The sequence below is a fragment of the Moschus berezovskii genome, chromosome 6, assembly GCF_049115385.1.
Source record: "Moschus berezovskii isolate FMDL1 chromosome 6, NW_MosBer_1.0, whole genome shotgun sequence".
Lineage (NCBI taxonomy): Eukaryota > Metazoa > Chordata > Mammalia > Artiodactyla > Moschidae > Moschus > Moschus berezovskii.
Window position 1 is genome coordinate 40,162,735 of NC_142465.1, and position 22,170 is coordinate 40,184,904.

The 22,170-nt window shown below is 40.2% G+C and overlaps 1 pseudogene; it reads right to left on the reverse strand.

Moving 5' to 3' along the window:
* Positions 1-13,639: 13,639 nt before the first annotated feature.
* Positions 13,640-15,173, reverse strand: LOC148777598 (E3 ubiquitin-protein ligase RBX1 pseudogene; annotated as a pseudogene).
* Positions 15,174-22,170: the final 6,997 nt, after the last annotated feature.

Sequence of the window (22,170 nt, forward strand, 5' to 3'; positions counted from 1 at the left end):
TCTGTTAATGAGTGGAGCTGTGTTCCCTCCCTGCTGTTTGACCTGAGGCCAAACTATGGTGGAGGTGATGAAGCTAATGGGGACCTACTTCCACAGGTGCTGTGCACACACTGCCACACTCGGTGCCCCCATCCCTCCAGCAGGCCACTGCAGACCCACACCTCTGCCAGAGACTCCTAGACACTCACAGGTAGGTCTGGGTCAGCTCTTGTAGGTTCTCTGTTCCTTTCTCCCGAGTCCTAGTGCACACAAGATTTTGTTTATGCCCTCCAAGAGTCTGTTTGCCAAGTCCTGTGTAAGTTCTGTAATCAAATCCCACTGCCCTCCAAAGTCAAACTCTTGGGGTTCTCAGTCCCTTTGTCAGATCCCCAGGTTGGGAAATGTGTTGTGGGTCCTAGGACTTTCTTAACAGTGCAAGAATTTCTTTGGTAAAAATTGTTCTGCAGTTTGTGGATAGTCTGCTTGGTGGCTTTGTGGTGGGGTTAATGGCGACTTCCTTCAAGAGGGCTTATTCCACAGGCTGTGTAACCCAGGTAGCTGTACCCCTAGCCCCTTCTCCTTGTGACAGGCCACTGCTGGCTCATACCTCCACAGGAGACTCAAATACTGGTCTGACTCAGTCTTTGTGGGGAATTTGTTTGAGCCCTCCAAGCATCTCTGGTGGGTATGGGGTTTGATTCTAAATGTGATTTTGTCCCTCCTACCATCTTTCTGGGACTTTTTCTTTGCCATTGAATGTGAGGTATCATTTTTTAGTGGGATCCAACATTCTCCTGTTGATGGTTGTTCAGCAGCAAGTTGTAATTTTGGAGTTCTCACAGGAGAAGATGAGTGCATGTCCTTCTACTCTACCATCTTGCCTTTGCCTTGTAATGTAGCACATTACATTCATTATACACACACACACACAGATACATATACAGACACATGGAGAAAGCAAGAGAGTTCCAGAAAAACATCTATTTCTGCTTCATTGACTATGCCAAAGCCTTTGACTGTGTCGATCACAATAAACTGCAGAAAATTCTGAAAGATGGGAATACCAGACCACCTGACCTGCCTCTTGAGAAACCTGTATGCAGGTCAGGAAGCAACAGTCAGAACTGGACATGGAACAACAGACTGGTTCCAAATAGGAAATGGAGTGCGTCAAGGTTGTATATTGTCACCCTGTTTATTTAACTTATATGCAGAGTACATCATGAGGAATGCTGGGCTGGAAGAAGCACAAGCTGGAATCAAGATTGCCAGGAGAAATATCAATAACCTCAGATATGCAGGTTACACTACCCTTATGGCAGAAAGTGAAGAGGAACTCAAAAGCCTCTTGATGAAAGTAAAAGAGGAGAGTGAAAAGGTTGGCTTGAAGCTCAACATTCAGAAAACAAAGATCATGGCATCTGGTCCCATCACTTCATGGGAAATAGATGGAGAAACAGTGGAAGCAGTGTCAGACTTTATTTTTGGGCTCCAAAATCACTGCAGATGCTGATTGTAGCCATGAAATTAAGGGATGCTTGGAAGGAAAGTTATGACCAACCTAGATAGCATATTAAAAAGCAGAGACATTACTTTGCCAACCAAGGTCCATCTAGTCAAGGCTATGATTTTTCCAGTGGTCATGTATGGATGTGAGAGTTGGACTGTGAAGAAGGCTGATCGCTGAAGAATTGATGCTTTTGAACTGTGGTGCTGGAGAAGACTCTTGAGAGTCCCTTGGACTTCAAGGAGATCTAACCAGTCCATTCTAGAGGAGATCAATCCTGAGTTTTCATTGGAAGGACTGATTTTAAAGCTGAAACTCCAATACTTTGGCCACCTCATGTGAAGAGTTGACTCACGGGAAAAGACTCTGATGCTGGGAAGGATTGGGGGCAGGAGGAGAAGAGGACGACAGAGAATGAGATGGCTGGATGGCATCACCGACTCGATGGACCATGAGTTTGAGTGAACTCCGGGAGTTGGTGATGGACAGGGAGGCCTGGCGTGCTGTGATTCATGGGGTCACGGAGAGTCGGACACGACGGAGCAACTGAACTGAACTGAACAGAGAGAGAAGGGAAGGAAAAAAAGAAGGAGGAGGTGGAAGAAGGAGGAGAAGGGGGAGGAGAAAAAGAAGAAGACAAAGAGAAAAAGAAAAAGAAGATTTAAGTTCTACTTTATTAGCAAATTCAATTACACAACACGTTGTTTTCAACTATAGTCACCATGCTCTATTTAGATACTCAGACTTGTTTCATCTTGTAGCTGAACGTTTATATTCCTTTACCAATTTCTCCCTATATCTCCCATTTCTTAACTCCTGGTAATTATTTTTATACTTTCTGCTTTTATGAGTTTTACATTTTACTTTAAACTTCATATATAAGTGATCATGCAGTATATGTCTTTGTTTGGTTTGTTTCACTAGCATACTGCTCATAAAGTCCATCCTTGTTGTTGCAAACTGCAGGACTCGCCTTCTTTTTCATGCCTGAATAATATTCATACATATATATGTGTATATATATATATATATATATATATATATATATGCATATATGTTTTCTATCCAGTCATCCATTGAGAGACATAAAGTTTGTTTCTATATTTTGGCTATTGTGAATAATGCTGCAGTGAACAGGGGAATGCAAATATCTGAGATCCTGTTTTCATTTCCTTTGAAATCTCACTCAGAAGTGAGATTGCTGGATCACACAATTATTTTAAATCTTTGAAGAAATGCTATACTCTTCCATGGAGATGGCACCAATTTAAATTCCCGACAATACTCAAGGGTTCGCTTTTCTCCACATTCTTGCTAAAATTTGTCCTTCTAATGATAGCCATTCTAATGGGTGTGAGGTCATTTGTTGTTCAGTCACTCAGTTGCATCTGACTCTTTGCTATCCCATGGACTGTAGCATGCCAGGCTTCCCTGTTTTTCACTCTCTCCTGGAGTTTGGTCAAACTCATGTTCATCAAGTCAGTGATGCCATCCAACCATTTCATCCTTTGTCACCCCGTTCTCTTCGTGCCTTCAATCTTTCCCAGAAACAAAGATTTTTCCAATGAATGAGCTCTTCACATCAGGTGGCCCAAGTATTGGAGCATCAGCTTCTGCATCTGTCCTTCCAATGAATATTCAGGGTTGATTTCCTTTAGGATTGACTGGTTTGATACCCTTGCTGTCAAATCTCATTATAATGTTGATTTGCAATTCCCTGATCATTAGTGATACTGGGCACATTTTCATGTATCTGTTAGACATCGATATATCTTCTTTGGACAATTGTTCATAAAATCATCTGCCCATTTTTTAATCAACTGTTTCTGTTTTTTTGCTATTGAGTTGTGTGAGTTCTTTATATTTATTTTCAATATGAACCCCTTATTATATATGTGATGTGCAGATATTTCTTCTCACTTCACAGGTTGCCTTTTCATTATGTTGGTAGTTTTCTTTGCAGTAAAGAAGCTTTTTAGTTTGAGGTGGCCTAACATGTTTATTTTTCCTTTTACTGCCTTTGCTGTTGGTTTCAAGCCCCCCAAAATCATTGCCAACACCAAGATGAAGTAACTTAGCCCTTTGTGTTTTTCTGGGAGTTTTACAATTTCAGGTCTTAAATATAAACCTTTAGTCCATTTTGAGTTGGTTTTTATGTATAAGATAATAGTGGAGAAGGAAATAGCTACCCACTCCAGTATTCTTGCCTGGGAAATCCCATAGTCAGAGGAGCCTGGCAAGCTAGTATGGGTTGCAAAAGAGTTAGACCCAACTTAGGAACTAAACAACATCAATAAGATAGATGTCCAGTTTTATTCTTTTGCATGTGGCTGTCAGGTTTCCCCAAATCATTGATTAGAGACTATCATTTCCGCATGGTACATTCTTAGGTCCCTTGTCATATCAATTGAACATATATACATGGGTTTCTTTGTAAGCTCTCTGCTTTGTTCCATTGATCTATGAGTCTGCTATTATGCAATAAATTTAGTGTTCCCATGGGAGGAGGTAAATTCAGGAGGCTCTTATCTCCTTCTTGGACCAGATTCTGTCTATAGGTGGCTTTTAACTTAGATCTTAGACTAAGGGGAAAGAAAAGAAGTTCTAACTCACATGGAGTCCAGAGAGTTGAATAAAAGTAGGCTTGAAGCCAAAACCCCAAAAGTAAATATTTAAATATGTGCCCATCAATGTGCATAAGAAATGGGAATGGGAATGTGAGAGTTGGAGAATAAGTTTGGGGAGATGACTGCTGCTGGATGGAAACAGCCTGAGGGGACAGGAATGAGGAAACCTGCAACTCAGAATGCTTGTGGAGGAAACCTGGACTGCCATAGAAGCAAGGCACCATTAAGAACCTATCAGTATCTCAATATATGCAAAAAAAAGCTTTTGGTAAAATTCAACACCCATTTATGATAAAAAACATTCCAGACAGTGGGCATGGAGGGAAACTACCTCAACACAATAAAGACCATGTACAAAAAACCCACAGCAAACATTATTCTCAATGAGGAAAAAATGAAAGCATATTATCTGAGATCAGGAAGAAGACAAGATGTCAACTCTCCCCACTATTATTGGATATAGTTTTAGAAGTCCTAGCCACAGCAACCAGAGAAGAAAAATAAATCAAAGGAATCCAAATTGGAAAAGAAGTAAAATTGTCATTGTTTGTAGATAACTTGTTACTATACGTAGAAAATCCTAAAGAAGCCACCAGAGAACTACTAGAATTTGTCAGTGAATTTGGGGAAATTACAGGTTAAAAAAATCAATACACAGAAATCTCTTGTACTCTATACACTAATAATGACAAATTAGAAATTTCTGAGAAATTAAGGAAGCCATTTCATTAACCATCACAACAAAAGGAATAAAATACCTAGAAGTAAACCTACCTAAAGGGACAAAAACCTGTACTCAGAAAACACTGAAGAAAGAAATCAAATATGACACAAACAGATGGAGAAATACACCATCTTCTTGACTTAGAAAAATAAATATTGTGAAAGTGTTGGACAGGGTGTGGAGAAAACAGAACCCTCTTACACTGTTGGTGGGGACGTAAACTGATATAGCCACTACGGAGAACAGCATGGAGGTTCCTTAAACAACTATAAATAGAACTACCATATGACCCAGAGATCCTACTCTTGGGCATATATCCAGAGAAAACTATAATTCAAAAATATACATGTACCCCAGTGTTCATTGCAGCACTATTTGCAATAGTCAAGACATGGAACCAACATAAATGTCCAACAGAAGAATGGATAAAGAAGACATGGTGAGTGAGTGAGTGAAGTCAGGAAGCTTACTCAGACATAAAAACGAACAAAATTGTGCAATTTAGAAACTTGGATAAACTGAGAGACTGTCATATAGAGTGAAGTAGAAAGAGAAAAACAAATATATGGTAACACATATGTGTGGAATCTAGAAAAGTGGTATGCTGCTGCTGCTGCTGTCACTTCAGTTGTGTCCGACTCTGTGCGACCCCATAGATGGCAGCCCACCAGGCTCCTCCGCCCCTGGGATTTTCCAGGCAAGAGTACTGGAGTGGGTTGCCATTGATTTCTCCAAAAAATGGTATCAGTTAAGTTCAATTCAGAGGCTCAGTTGTGTCCGACTCTTTGCGACCCCATGAATCACAGCACGCCAGGCCTCCCTGCCCATCACCAACTCCCGGAGTTCACTCAAACTCATGTCCATCGAGTCGGTGATGCCATCCAGCCATCTCATGCTCTGTCGTCCCCGTCTCCTCCCACCCCCAATCCTTCTCAACATCAGAGTCTTTTCCAGTGAGTCAACTCTTCGCATGAAGTGGCCAAAGTATTGGAGTTTCAGCTTCAGCATCAGTCCTTCCAGTGAAGACCCAGTACTGATCTCCTTTAGAATGGACTGGTTGGATCTCCTTGCAGTCCAAGGGACTCTCAAGAGTCTTCTCTAACACCACAGTTCAAAAGCATCAATTCTTCAGTGCTCAGCTTTCTTCACAGTCCAACTCTCACATCCATACATGACCACGGGAAAAACCATAGCCTTGACTAGAAGGACATTCGTTGGCAAAGTAATGTCTGTTTTTTAATATGCTATCTAGGTTGTTCATAACTTTCCTTCCAAGGAGTAAGTGTCCCTTAATTTCCTGGCTGCAGTCAGCATCCGCAGTGAATTTGGAGCCCAAAAAAATAAAGTCTGACACTGTTTCCACTGTTTCTCCATCTATTTCCCATGAAGTGATGGGACCAGATGCCATGATCTTAGTTTTCTGAATGTTGAGCTTTAAGCCAACTTTTTCACTCTCCTCTTTCACTTTCATCAAGAGGCTTTTGAGTTCCTTTTCACTTTCTGCCATAAGGGTGGTGTCATCTGCATATCTGAGGTCATTGGTATTTCTCCCAGCAATCTTGATTCCAGCTTGCACTTCTTCCAGCCCAGCGTTTCTCATGATGTACTCTGCATATAAGTTAAATAAGCAGAGTGACCATATACAGCCTTGACATACTCCTTTTCCTATATGGAACCAGTCTGTTGTTCCATGTCCAGTTCGAACTGTTGCTTCCTGACCTGCATACAGGTTTCTCAAGAGGCAGGTCAGGTTGTCTGGTATTCCCATCTCTTTCAGAATTTTCCACAGTTTTTTGTGATCCACACAGTCAAAGGCTTTGGCATAGTCAATGGTATAGATGATCTTATTTGCAAATCAGAAACAGAGACTCAGACATGGAGAACAAATGCATAAATACCAAGGGGAAAGGAGGAGTGGGATGAATTGGGAGATTGGGATCTATGCATACCCACTACTATATATAAAATAGGAACTAATGAGAACCCACTGTGTAGCACAGAAAGCTCCACTCAGGGATCTGCAGTGACAGAAATGGAAAGGAAATTTAAAAAAAGGGTATTTATGTATTTGTGTGGGCTTCCCTGGTGGCTTAGCTGGTAAAGAATCCGCCTGCAATACGGGAGACCTGGGTTGTATCCCTGGGTTGGGAAGATCCCCTCGAGAAGGGAAACGCTGCCCACTCCAGTATTCTGGCCTGGAGAATTCCATGGACTGTGTAATCCATTAGGTCGCAAGGAGTCGATCATGACTGAGTGACTTTCACTTTCATGTATTTGTATAACTGATTCATTTTGTTATACAGCATAAATTAACACAATATTTTAAAGCAACTATATTCCAATAATTTTTTTTAATTTCCAAAAGTATTTTTGTAAAAATCAAAGTGTAAGAGACGATATTTGCTGAACACACACATAACTTACTGCAGTAGAACTTGCCTCCCTGCTCCCTTAGCCTCAAACTCTCTAATCTGTTCATTCAAATCAATTAAAGCTGAGCATCTACATCCATAGAAAAGCTTCTCCCTTTCCAAAGATTTATAAATACCTTACTGTCACACACGTTAAGACCTCAGGGCTCCAGAGACTGATTCTCAGGATTCACCAGTCATGGGGGACAAAGCCAACAATACTCAGCACCTACAATTTTCATTCCCAGTTTGACATGTAGAGGCAAGTGAGTTTATTTTTCCTAATCTCTGGGCTAAGTGGAGTTACCACTTTGGAACCCAGGAAAGCAGACTCAGATGTCTACTGTAGGCCTCGCAGCCTAAAGATGTTCACTTACAAAATGGATTAACAGTGTTGCCTATGTCATAGGGCTTTTGTGAGGATATAATAATTATTTATGTGTCTAGCACAGTACTAAACATAATGTATGTATGCAGTAACTGTATTTTTTCTAACACGTATTATTATTCTCAGTTGCCAAAGAGATTGGTAGAAGAATCTCACTTCTAAATCCTTTACAAAAAGCCTCTAACTGCAGCCTAAAGCCACTAGTTTGCTACCAATTATTCTGTTGAATTTTCTTCCCAAGAGATATTCATTTATTCAGATCCCTCAAATGAGAGTCAATCTTTCCCCACTAGCAAATACATGTCATACTTTCTACAGTTGTCTTCTGAGCCTATGACATACATTATTATTCAAACATAAAATTCTTCCTTCAGAGCCTGCAGGCAGCTGCAAAATCTAGCTCAGTAGGGCTCTGAGAAGCCCTGTCTCATCCTGGATCCTCTGGAGATGAGGCAGCTGTACCACAGGGCTGTCCCATGAGGGCTTTTAACTCAGCCAAAGCCCCACAGAGAAAGGCTTCAGGTCATCATTTCAGAAAAGTTTGGGAAACATTGCAGAACCCAATTTTTAACTACCAAAATTGTAAGAGGGATAGGTTTAGATTTCTTGAGATCCCTAGAAATAGCATCAGAATTTCCCTTCATTTGGAGCAAATGAAGGATATAAATTCTTCACACAAACCCTAAGAAAATGTTGCCAACTGCAGGCCAGTCCTACCCACTTCTCTCTGAACTGCCCCACTCACCAACTAGCTGGGTCAATACAGGGTCCTAAGCCATTACCCCAACTCAAGGAAGGGCCAGCCTCTACAGGAACCTCTTATTTAGTCTATGTCTTCAAAGATACCTGCATCTTGATGTTATTAAAAGAGCACCCAAGACTAGTTACTCCAAATTCCCTTAAATATTCTGAAAGTTGTTAAAAATCAAGAATGAGTTAGACCTGATTCACATCCCTGCCCTGCCATTTACTAACTGAATCTTGGTGAAACTCATTTTCTAAAAAATTGGGAATGTATTCTAACAATATTGTCATATCAACAATATCTAATGTATAAGGTTGTCAAGATTACATTCTTTTATTTATAAGTTATATTTATATAATATAGTACCTGAAATTAGTGACTTTTTAACTCAGGAAAGAAATAAAGCCAAAGAAGGTTCACCATAGGACTGAATTCACCCTGATTAAAATAACTGATATGTGTGTGTGTACTCAGTCATGTCTGACTTTTTGCAACCCCATGGGCTGTAGTGCATCAGGCACCTCTGTCTGTAGAATTACTGGAAATAATACTGGAATGGGTTGAAAGAAATACTGGAGTGGGTTGCCATTTCCTACCAATAAGTCCAAAAGGAGAAATGAAATTGAAAATTACTCCTAAGTTTAAACCAGCTTCCAAGGTTACAATGCAAATGATGAACAGTACAAGAAAAGGGTGAGAACTCCCGCTTTGAAAGCAAAAGCTCTGCCCAGGTCCTGGTCAACATACTTGTCATGCTAGTGAAAGGTTACTGCTGTGAGCCATGCGTTACATCAGAATTTGTGACCTCTGGAGGAGAGGATTTCGATCCAGGGTCAGAAATGAGACTTGACTCCTTGGAGCTTTTTTGTGTAGCAAAGTTTTATTAAAGTATAGTAGAGATAGGGAATGTTTCTGACATAGACATCAGAAGGGGACAGAACGAGTGCCCCCTTGTTAGTTTTTAGCAAGGTGTTTTATGTCGGTTAGACAGCTATTAGTCAGATAAGAGAGACACCTCAAGGCTGAGGGAGTTTCACCAGGCCCCTCTCCCACAATATGCACTTTTGAGATAGGAAGGCACAAGGTGTGTCATCCCTCAGCCATAAAATAATTGATAGGGATACTGGTTTGTTGAGCCATTATCAGCCCAGGGTTTGAGAAAAGAAAAAAAGTTAGCCTTAGGCGAAACCATTTTTGAAGAGAGGCAAATTCCAAAGCAAATACGTAGTTTCATTAACATAAGAAAAACGCATTGGTTAGCTCAAGGCAGAACCAGGTGTCCTCAACACAGAATTAAAAGAAGCTTCTTTTAATTTTGTGTAGAGAAGGAAAAAAAAAAACATCTGCCACTTGCAGTTTATTTCCTCTTGCCACTTGGGGACCTCTGGCCTTCCTGCCTATTACCCTCTCACTAATATTCTTTGGCATGAGGTGTAACATCTCTTTGGTTTCCTTTCTCTGTTGCCTTCTAGAGCCTACAGCTGAGGCCTGTGTATGCCTCCCTGCTGGTTATAGTTTCTTGATCAATCCTAGGAGAATTGAGATATTTGAAGACCTTTAGCCCAATTTTCTGGGACGTGGCATCTAGTGAGTCTTGCTCTTTATCTAGGTCTACGTTTTGGTTTACTTTTTCCTGAGATGTACTAGTGCCTCTCTTGTACCTAAATTCCTGTTTCATTCCTTGTAGGAGCGTCTCAGAATCTTTAGGTTTACAATTTTTCATAGTTTTCAAATCCCCTCCCAAGGGCTAGAGTCTGAATAACTGCATAGAAAACTGCTCAAATCGAACACCAAATTGTCTTTTGATATGAATGAGAAAAATCTTGAATTGTTAAGCTATTGAGATTTTAATGCTGTTTGCTACTGCACTTAGCCTAATAATTAAATTTTCCAGTGGAAATAAAAGGGAAGTGGTCAGCAGTTTGAAAATCAGGAAAGTACCGTGTTATGGGAAAGACATTTGCAAAAATCTGTTACCAAAAATAATTTGGTAGGCAGACCTTGTGCTTACTGAATTGTAACTCTAGGGAAAGAGGTTAGAAAACAATGTTAGTAGATACAAACTAGTGTTGTCCAAATTTGGCAGGTTATTACAAGAAAGAAATGAGCTCATAAAAAAAAAAAAATGGCCACATTATAAGTGGAAATGAGAGGCAATAGAAAAAGTCTAAAAATGTGTGCCATCAAAGGGTTGGGGATATCTTTGTTTCTAGAGCCCAAAGAGTAAGTGATGTGATTGAGAAAGGCTTTGAGTAACCAAACTTCTGCTGATCAAAGTGACTTAAGTCTTGCACCAGAGACCACACACATTAATAATGATTTTTAGCCACCATTAAATTAAGAAAAAACAATTTGAGGGATCAAGCAATAAAATCAAGCTGATTAGAGATCAATATCTGGAAAACATCTTTGGGTATGGTAGCAGGCACACGGTACTGATTGAAAGCAAATAGACCTGAAACTTTGGTCACGAGGAAATTGCATGGCACATGAAACCACATGGGTGGTTGAAGGGAACTTGTAATTAAACAACATAAAACAATCATTTGACAGACAGTGGGCTGACAAAACTCTGCAGCCCCAAGGAAGGAACAGCCCATTTCAGATGTGCCAATGAGGAGAAGAGATAAGGATGAATCTCCCACAGGATAGACTCTAACTGAATTCTTCCAAGAGAATGCACTGGTCATAGCAAATATACTTTTTCCCCAACACAAGAAACAACTTTACACATGGACATCACCAAATGGTCAATTCTGAAATAAAATTGATTACATTCTTTGTAGCCGGAGATGGAGAAGCTGTGTACAGTCATCAACAACAAGACCTGGAGCTGACTGTGGCTCATATCATCAGTTTCTCATATAAAAATTCAGGCTTAAACTAAAGAAAGCAGGGAAAACCACTAGGCCAGCAAAGTGAAAGTCACTCAGTTGTGTCCAACTATTTGCGACCCCTGGACTATACAGTTCATGGAATTCTCCAGGCCAGAATATGGGAGTGGGTAGCCTTTCCCTTCTCCAAGGGATCTTCTTAATCCAGAGATCAAACCGAGGTCTCCCTCATTGCAAGCAGATTCTTTACCAGCTGAGCCACAAGGGAAGCAATGTACAAATTAAATCAAATCCCCTATGAATATGCAGTGGAGGTAGCGAATAGATTCAAGGGATTAGATCTGGTTAATAGTTTGCCTGAAGAACTATGGAGGGAGGTCCATAATACTGTGCAGGAGGCAGTGAACAAAACCATTCCAAAGAAAAAGAAAAGCAAGAAGGCAAAGAGTTTGTCTGGGGAGGTTTTACAAATAGCTGAAGAGAGAAGAGAAGGGTAAAACAAGGGAGAAAGGGAAAGATATATCCAACTAAATACAGAGTTCCAAAGAATAACACGGAGAGACAAGAAAGCTTTCTTCAATGAACAGTATATAAAACTAGAAGAAAACAACAGAAGAGAAAAGACTAGAGGTCTTTTCAGGAAAATTGGAAATATCAAGGGAACATTACACCCAAAGATGGGCACAATAAAAGACAGAAGCAGTAGAGATCTAGTAGACGCTGAAGAGATCAAGAATAGATGGAAAGAATACATGGAAGAGCTGTACAAAAAGTTCTTAATGAATCAGATTACTATGGGGGTGGTCAGATTACTATGATGGTGTGGTCGGTCACTCAGAGCCAGACATTCTGGAGAGTGAAGTCAAGTGGGCCTTAGGAAGGACCGCTGTTAATAAAGTTAGTTGATGTGATGGAATTCCAGTAGAACTATTTAAAACCCTAAAGGATGATGCATATACCAGTCAATATGTCAGCAAATCTGGAAGACCCAGCAATGGCCACAGGACTAGAAAAGGTCAACCCTCATCCAAATTCCCAAGAAGAGTAGTGCAGAATGTGCCAACCATCGGACTATTGTACTCATCTCCCATGCTAGTAAGGTCTTGTTTAAAATCTTGCATTCAAGGCTTCAACATTATGTGAACCAAGAATTTCCAGATGTCCAAGCTGGGTTTAGAAAAGGAAGAGGAACTAGAGATCAAATTGCCAATGTTCGTTGGATCATAGAGAAATCTAGGGAATTCCAGAAAAATATCTACCTCTGTTTCATGAACTACGCTAAAGCCTTTGACTGTGTGGATCATTACAAACTTTAGAAAGTTCTTAAAGAGATGGGAATACCAGAACATCTTACCTGTCTCCTGAGAAACCTAAATGTGGGTTAAGAAGCAACAATTAGAACCCTGTGTGGAACAACCGATTGGTTCAAGATTGAGAAAGGAATATGACAGGCTGTCTGCTGTCACCCTGTTTAACCTATATGATGGGCACATCATGAGAAATGCTGGGCTGTTTGAGCTACCAGCTGGAATCAAGATAGCTGGGAGAAACATCAACAACCTCAGATATGCAGATGATACCACTCTAATGGCAGAAAGCAAAGAGAAATTAAAGAGCCCGTTGATGAGGGTGTAGGAGAAGAGTGAAAAAGCCGGTTTAAAGCTAAATATTAAAAAAAAAAAATAACAAAAAACACTAAGATTGTGACATCCAGACCCTTTGCTGCTGCTGCTGCTAAGTTGCTTCAGTTGTGTCTGACTCTGTGCGACCCCATAGATGGCAGCCCACCAGGCTCCTCCATCCCTGGGATTCTCCAGACAAGAATACTGGATTGCATTGCCATTTCCTCCTCCACCAGCCCCTTTACTTCATGGCAAATAGAAAGGGAAAAGGTGGAACTAGTGACAGATTTCCTCTTCTTGGGCTCTAAAATCCCTGCAGATGGTGACTGAAGCCATGAAATTAGAAGATGATTGTTTCTTGGCAGGAAAGTGATGACAAACCTAGACAGTGTGTTGAAAAGCAGAGACTTTACTCTGGCGACAAAGGTCCATATAGTCAAGGCTATGGTCTTCACAGTAGTCACGTACAGTTGTGAGAGCTGGACCGTAAAAAAGGTGGAGCACCAAAGAATTATGTCTTCACACTGTGGTTCTGGAGAAACTCCTGAGAGTCCTTTGGACAGCAAGGAGATCAAACCAGTCAATCTTAATTAAGGGAAATCAATTCTGAATATTCATTGGAAGACTGATGCTTGAGCCACCCACTCTAGTATTCTTGCCTGGCAAATCCAAAGGACAGAAAAGCCTCACAGGCTACGGTCAATAGGGTCTCAAAGAGTCAGACATGACTGAAGTGACTTAGCATATACAGGCTGAATCATTAAATGAATAATGAAACAATTGAACTTGTAAGAATTCTTTTCTAGTGCCCATACTTTTGGAATTCCCACTCTCTGTCATTCTGTGGACACACCTACCATGTTTTGAGGCAGCAGGAGAAGCAGTGGAAATGAAATCATGGTCAGATTCCCAATGCAACAGTGCACTCTTCAGAAGTTGTAGATACTTGGTTAGCTCAACATTTTATGGAACGATCATAATGTGGTTCCTGCAGATGGCATGGTCATCAACCACAATATTCCAGGTCCTAAAAGCTACTGCATTCCACTTGTTTCACTTCAAAGCTCTTCTTGCCCATGTGGTCCATGGTGCCACTTGGGGTGTCCACATCCATCACTGCTGCCATATTGGAACCATGCCTTCTGTGGTCCTGACTGCCATTTTTTGTTCAACCATGAAGGGAATTCCAATAATAATAATAATCTGATTCATTGACTACACTAAAGCCTTTGACTGTGTGGATTACAATAAACTGTGGAAAATTCTTAGAGATGGGACTACCAGACCACCTTACCTGCTTCCTGAGAAATCTGTATGCAGGTCAAGAAGCAACATGTAGAATCAGACATGGAACAACAGATTGGCTCAAAGTTGGGGAAGAAGTACATCAAGGCTGTACGTTGTCACTCTGCTTATTTAACTTATATGCAGAGTACATCATGTGAAATGCTGGGTTGCATGAAGCACAAGCTGGAATCAGGATTGCTGTGAGAAATATTAACAACCTCAGATATGTAGCTGATACAACTTTAATGGCAGAAAGTGAAAAAGAATGAAAGAGCCTCTTGATGAAGGTAAAAGAGGAGAGTAAAAAGCTGGGTTAAAACTCAACATTCAAAAAACAAAGAGCATGGCATCCAGTCCCATCACTTCATGGTAAATAGATGGGGAAAAAGTGGAAACAGTGACAGATTTTATTTTCTTGGGCTCAAAAATCACTGTGGATGGTGACTACAACCACAAAATTAAAAGATGCTTGCACCTTGGAAGAAAAGCTATGGCAAACCTAGACAGCATATTAAAAAACAAAGACATCACTTTGCTGACAAAAGTCTGTATAGTCAAAGCTATGGTTTTTCCAGTAGTCATGTATGGATGTAAGAGTTGGTCAATAAAGAAGGCTGAGTGCTGAAAAAATTATGCTTTCGAACTTTAGTGCGGGAGAAGATTCTTCAAAATCCCTTGGACAACAAGGATATAAAACCAGTCAATCCTAAAGGAAATAAACACTGAATATTTATTGGAAGGACTGACGCTGAGACAGAAACTCCAATACTTTAGTCATCTGATGAGAAGAGCCAGCTCATTGGAAAAGACCCTGATGCTAGGAAAGATTGAGAGCAGGAGGAGAAGGAGGCGATAAAGGATGACATGGTTGGATAGCACCACTGACTCAATGGACATGAGTTTGAGCAAAGTCAGTGAAATAGTGAAGGACAGGAAAGCCTGGTGTGCTGCAGTTCATGTGGTCGCAAAGAGTCAGACACAACTTAGTGAGTAAGCAACAACAAATGAGCTGAAATGGCTTTACATTTTAAAATTACTTTTGAAAATAAGAGCAATAATATTCTGCAATGTTAAAAATTATACGAAATTTAAATTCTAGTGTGCAGGTGGTGCAGTGGTAAAAGAATCCGCCTGCCAATGCAGGGGACACAAGAGACATGAGTTCAGTTCCTGGGTTGGGAAGATCCCGTGAAGAAGAGAATGGCAACCTACTCCAATATTCTTGCCTGGAAAAATCCACTCACAGAGAAGCCTGGCGGGCTTGAGTCCATGGGGTCACAAAGAGCCAGACAACACTGAGCACACACATGGCAATGGTCATAAGCAAAGTTTCAGTGGAACACATTCACATTCATTTCTGTCTTGTTTAATGCCCGCTTTTATACTAGAGCAGAGTTGAATCTGTAACAGAGACCATGTGTGGTACCCTCAGTTCAAACCCGTTGGCTGTCTCAGTGCATTCTACATCACAATGATGCAGTTGTAACAACACCGTTTGACAGTGATCTATATCACTGTACTGTAACTTTTTTTTTTTTTTTTACTAACAGTGCATATTCATCAGGTCAAAACTGATGGACTTCATATGGTGCATGTTTAAGGCATAGTGGAGTGTGGATTATTTTGTTACCAAATTAGGTGCCAAAGCATTGTGTATTTTCCCAACAACCTGTTAGTTGGTTAGGCAAAATAATCCCAACCCCAAACCCCAGATGTGAAGTGAAAGTCGTTCAGTTGTGTCCGATTCTTTGCAACCCCATGGACTATAGAGCCCATGGAATTCTCCAGGCTAGAATACTGGATTAAGTAGCATTTCCCTTCTCCAGGGGATCTTCCCAATCCAGGGATCCAACCCAGGTCTCCCACATTGCAGGCAGATTCTTTATCAGCTGAGCCATAAGGGAAGCCCAAGAATACTGGAGTGGGTAGCCTATCCTTTCTCCAGTGGATCTTCCTGACAGAGGAATCAAACCAGGGTCTCCTGCTTTGCAGGCAAATTCTTTACTAACTGAGCTGTCAGGGAAGTCAAACTCTAGATATCCATACCCTAATCTTTGGAATGTGTGAATTTATTATTTACATGTCAAAAGGAACTTTGCATACATAAAGTAAAAATATTAAGGAAAAAAAGGACTTTGCAGATGCAACTAATATAAGTGTCTTATGATAGGTAATTTGAAATTTAATCTCTATTCAAGACTTTATTTATAAATGTTTAGATTAACAGCATTTGCCATCAAATCAAGGGCATAACAGTGTGAATAAATCCTGTCATAAAAACAAGACTGTAAATAAGGAAACTGCACGTCTATAAGCCACAGTTTTGAGTTGCATGACTGCTACCTTGTATCACAATGGATAACTTTTTTCTTTTGTTTTTGCAAACATATACACACATCAGCAAGTCAGGGTCCCTGGGGGAGTCCCTTGGGATGCCACAGTGTAAGCAAAATAGATCACTCTTAACTCTTTAACAGAATGCACCAAACTGCTCTAGGATTTTCATTTTAAAAAGCAGAAATCACTTGCATTTCTATATACTAACAATGAAAACTCAGAAATTAAGGAATCAATCCCATTCACCATTGCAACAAAAATAATTAAATATCTACCCAACCAGTAATGCTGAAGAAGCCGAAGTTGAACAGTCCTATGAGGACCTACAAGACCTTTTAGAACTAACACCCAAAAAAGATGTCCTTTTCATTATAGGGGACTGGAATGCAAAAGTAGGAAGTCAAGAAACACCTGGAGTAACAGGCAAATTTGGCCTTGGAGCATGGAATGGAGCAGGGCAAAGGCTAATAGAGTTTTGTCAAGAGAACGCACTGGTCATAGCAAACACCCTCTTCCAACAACACAAGAGAAGACTCTACACATGGACATCACCAGATGGTCAACACCGAAATCAGATTGATTATATTCTTTGCAGCCAAAGATGGAGAAGCTGTATATAGTTAGCAAAAACAAGACCAGGAGCTGACTGTGGCTCAGATCATGAACTCCTTATTGCCAAATTCAGACTGAAATTGAAGAAAGTAGGGAAAACCACTAGACCATTCAGATATGACCTAAATCAAATCCCTTATGATTATACAGTGGAAGTAAGAAATAGATTTAAGGGACTAAATCTTATAGATAGAGTGCCTGATGAACTCTGGACAGAGGTTCCTGACATTGTACAGGAGACAGGGACCAAGATCATTCCCATGGAAAAGAAATGGAAAAAGGAAAACGGCTGTATGGAGAGGCCTTACAAATAGCTGTGAAAAGAAGAGAAGCAAAAAGAAAGGAGAAAAGGAAAGATATAAGCATCTGAATGCAGAGTTCCAAAGAATAGCAAGGAGAGATAAGAAAGCCTTCCTCAGCGATCAATGCAAAGAAATAGAGGAAAACAACAGAATGGGAAAAACAAGAGATCTCTTCAAGAAAATTAGAGATTCCAAGGGAACATTTCATGCAAAATGGGCTCGATAAAGGACAGAGATGGTATGGACCTAACAGAAGCAGAAGATATTAAGAAGAGGTGGCAAGAATACACAGAGGAACTGTACAAAAAAGATCTTCACGAGCAAGATAGTCACAATGGTGTGATCACTGACCTAGAGCCAGACATCTTGGAATGTGAAGTCAAGTGGGCCTTAGAAAGCATCACTACAAACAAAGCTAGTGGACGTGATGGAATTCCAATTGAGCTATTTCAAATCTTGAAAGATGATGCTGTGAAAGTGCTGCACTCAATATGCCAGCAAATTTGGAAAACTCAGCAGTGGCCACAGTACTGGAAAATGTCAGTTTTCATTCCAATCCCAAAGAAAGACAATGCCAAAGAATGCTCAAACTACCACACAATTGCACTCATCTCACACGCTAGTAAAGTCATGCCCACAATTATCCAAGCCAGGCTTCAGCAATATGTGAACCATGAAGTTCAAGATGTTCAAGCAGGTTTTAGAAAAGGCAGAGGCACCAGAGATCAAATTGCCAACATCTGCTGGATCATGGAGAAAGCAAGAGAGTTCCAGAAAAACATCTATTTCTGCTTCATTGACTATGCCAAAGCCTTTGACTGTGTGGATCACAATAAACTGTGGAAAATTCTGAAAGAGATGGAAATACCAGACCACCTGACCTGCCTCTTGAGAAACCTGTATGCAGGTCAGGAAGCAACACTTAGAACTGGACATGGAACAACAGACTGGTTCCAAATAGGAAAAGGAGTACGTCAAGGCTGTATATTGTCACCTTGCTTATTTAACTTGTATGCAGAGTACATCATGAGGAACGCTGGGCTGGAAGAAGCACAAGCTGGAATCAAGATTGCCAGGAGAAATATCAATAACCTCAGATATGCAGATGACAACACCCTTATGGCAGAAAGGGAAGAGGAACTCAAAAGCCTCTTGATGAAAGTGAAAGAGGAGAGTGAAAAGGTTGGCTTGAAGATCAACATTCAGAAAACAAAGATCATGGCATCTGGTCCCATCACTTCATGAGAAATAGATGGGGAAACAGTGGAAACAGTGTCAGACTTTATTTTTTTGGCTCCAGAATCACTGTGGATGCTGATCACAGCCATGAAATTAAAAGACGCTTCCTCTTTGGAAGGAAAGTTATGACCGACCTAGATAGTATATTAAAAAGCAGAGACATTACTTTGCCAACCAAGGTCCATCTAGTCAAGGCTATGGTTTTTCCCTTGGTCATGTATGGATGTGAGAGTTGGACTGTGAAGAAAGCTGATCGCCGAAGAATTGGTGCTTTTGAACTGTGGTGCGGGAGAAGACTCTTGAGAGTCCTTTGGACTGCAAGGAGATCCAACCAGTCCATTCTAAAGGAGATCAATCCTGGGTGTTCATTGGAAGGATTGATGCTAAAGCTGAAACTCCAATACTTTGGCCACCTCATGTGAAGAGTTGACTCACTGGAAAAGAGTCAGATGCTGGGAAGGATTGGGGACGGGAGGAAAAGGGGATGACAGAGTATGAGATGGCTGGATGGCATCACCGACTCTATGGACATGAGTTTGAGTGAATTCCGGGAGTTGGTGATGGACAGGGAGGACTGGCGTGCTGTGATTCATGGGGTTGCAAAGAGTCGGACACGATTGAGCGACTGAACTGAACTGAACTGAAGGAGACAAAAGAACTGTACATAGAAAATTATAAGACACTAATGAAAGAAATCAAAGTTGACATAAACAGATGGAGAGATATTCTATATTCCTGGGTAGGAAGAATCAATATTGTGAAAATCACTATACTACCAAAAGCAATCTACAGATTCAATGCAATCCCTATCAAATTACCAATGGCATTTTTCATAGAACTAGAACAAAAAATTTCACAATTCATATGGACACACAAAAGACCCAGACCCAGAATAACCAAGTAGAATTGAAAAAGAGGAATCAACCTTTTTAAAGCTACAGTAATCAAGACAGTAATGTACTGGCACACAAAAACAGAAATATAGACCAATGGAACAAGACAGAAACCCCAGAAATAAACCCATGCACCTATGGGTACCTTATTTTTGACAAAGGGGACAAGAATATACAATGGGGCAAAGACAGCCTTTTCAATAAATGGTGCTGGGAAAACTGGACAGCTATGTGTAAAAAAATGAAATTAGAACACTTCTTAACACCACACACAAAGATAAACTCAAAATGAATTAAAGACCTAAATGGAAGACCAGAAACTATGAAACACTTAGAGGAAAACATAGGTAGAACACTCGATGACATAAATCAAAGCAAGATCCTCTGTGACCCACCTCCTAGAGTAAGGGAAATAAAAACAAAAGTAAACAAGTGGGACCTGATTAAACTTAAAAGGTTTTGCACAGCAAAGGAAACTATAAACAAGGCAAAAAGACAGTCCTCAGAATGGGAGAAAATAATTGCAAATGAAACAATTGACAAAAGATTAATTTCCAAAATATACAAACAGTTCATACAACTCAATGCCAGGAAAACAAACTCAACCAAAAAGTGGGAAAAAAGACCTAAACAGACATTTCTCCAAAAAAGACATACAGATGGCTAACAAACACATGAAAAGATGCTCAACATCGCTCATTATTAGAGAAATGCAAATCAAAACTACAATGAGATTATCTCGTCACATTGGTCAGAATGGCCATCATCAAAAAGTCTACAAACAATTTTAATGCTGGGAAGAGTGTGGAGAAAAGGGAACACTCTTGCACTGTCCGTGGGAATGTAAACTGATACAGGCACTATGGAAGATGGTATGGAGATTCCTTAAAAAACTAGGAATAAAACCACCATATGACCCAGCAATCCCATCCTAGGCATATACCCTGAGGAAACCAAAATTGAAAAAGACACATGTATCCCATTGTTCATTGCAGCATTATTTACAGTAGCTAGAACATGAAAGCAACCTAGATGCCCATTGACAGATGAATGGATAAAGAAGTTGTGGTACATATACACAATGGAATATTACTCAGCCATGAAAAGGAATGCATTTGAGTCAGTTCTAATGAGGTGGATTTCAGAAAGAGAAAGATAAATATGTATTCTAACACATATATATGGAATCTAGAAAAATGGTACTGAAGAATTTATTTACAGGGCAGCAGTGGAGAAACAGCCATAGAGAATAGACTTATGGACAAGGGAAGAGAGGAGGAGAGGGTGAGATGTATGGAAAGAATAACATGGAAACCTACTTTACCATATGTAAAATAGATAGCCAACGGGAATTTGCTGTATGGCTCAGGAAACTCAAACAGGGGCTCTGTATCAACCTAGAGAGTTTGGGATGGAGAGGGAGACAGGAGGGAGTTTCAAAAGGGAGTGAATATATATATACCTATGGCTGATTCATGTTGAGGTTTGACAGAAAACAATAAAATTCTGTAAAAAAATTATCCTTCAATAAAAATATTAAAAAAAAAAAACTAAAGGCAAAGATAGAAATGAGTCCACAAATCAACCAAAATCTTATTTTCCACACATCACAATTTTGGGTTTTATTTAACATTAACTCTACAATATCACCCTATTACTATATGCATGTTTGCAACCCAGAAAGATATATTTTTTGCTTTGGTGTCTGTAAAAAGGGATTTTAAATGTATAATTTAAACACTGCAGCTGAGCTGAGTGTATTATATGCTGAGGTTTACCTGTCCTACTTCAAACAACTTCTCAATTCCCAGCCTAAAACATGAAGTCAATTAGAAATCAGTGAACAGAAGTGGAGAACTTGTTCAAATATAAGGTTGTTGTCTTAAAAAATAAGATTGCTTCCTTTGCAATACAGTATTCTCTCAGCAGCCAAATCACCTAGTACAAAGTAATAAGTTACTTTGTATCAATACAAACACTGAAACACCATTAGAAACACTTTCCTCTTTACAAAACAATTTATGCCGATTTTATGATGTAAAATAGCCTCTCATACTAAGAACACAAAAATTATCTTAAATTATTTCCCAGTAGTGTTAAAAACGCACAGTTTAAAATTCCTTAATGGAAGACCTGCAGTAGTTCTGGCTGTCTGGTTCAGAATCTCATTATTTCAAAAAGACACTGAGACCATTATTATCCTAGTGGTTCTAAGGTAATCACAATGGCCCTTATTAAAGGAGAGGCAAGAGAGTCAGTCAGAGGAGGAAATGGAATGATGGATGTAAATGTTAGAGTAATGTAATTGCTGGCTGAGGCCACGAGTCAAGGAATCCTCTAGAGGTTGTGAAGGTCTGCCTGCAATGCAGGAGATCCTGGATTGTGGGTTCCAGGGTCTTCTGCAATCCTGCAATGCAGGTTCAATCCCTGGATCAGGAAGATTCCCCTGGAGAAGGGAATGGCAACCCACACTCCAGTATTCTTGCCTGGAGAATCCCACAAACAGAGAAACCTGGTGAGCTACAGTCTATGGGGTTGCAAAGATTTGGACATGACTGAAGCAATTTAGCACGCATGCATACAGAGGCTGCAAAAGGCAGAGAACTGGCTTGTCCCATACAATCTCTGGAAGGAACATAGACTTTGATTTTAGCCAGTTAGAC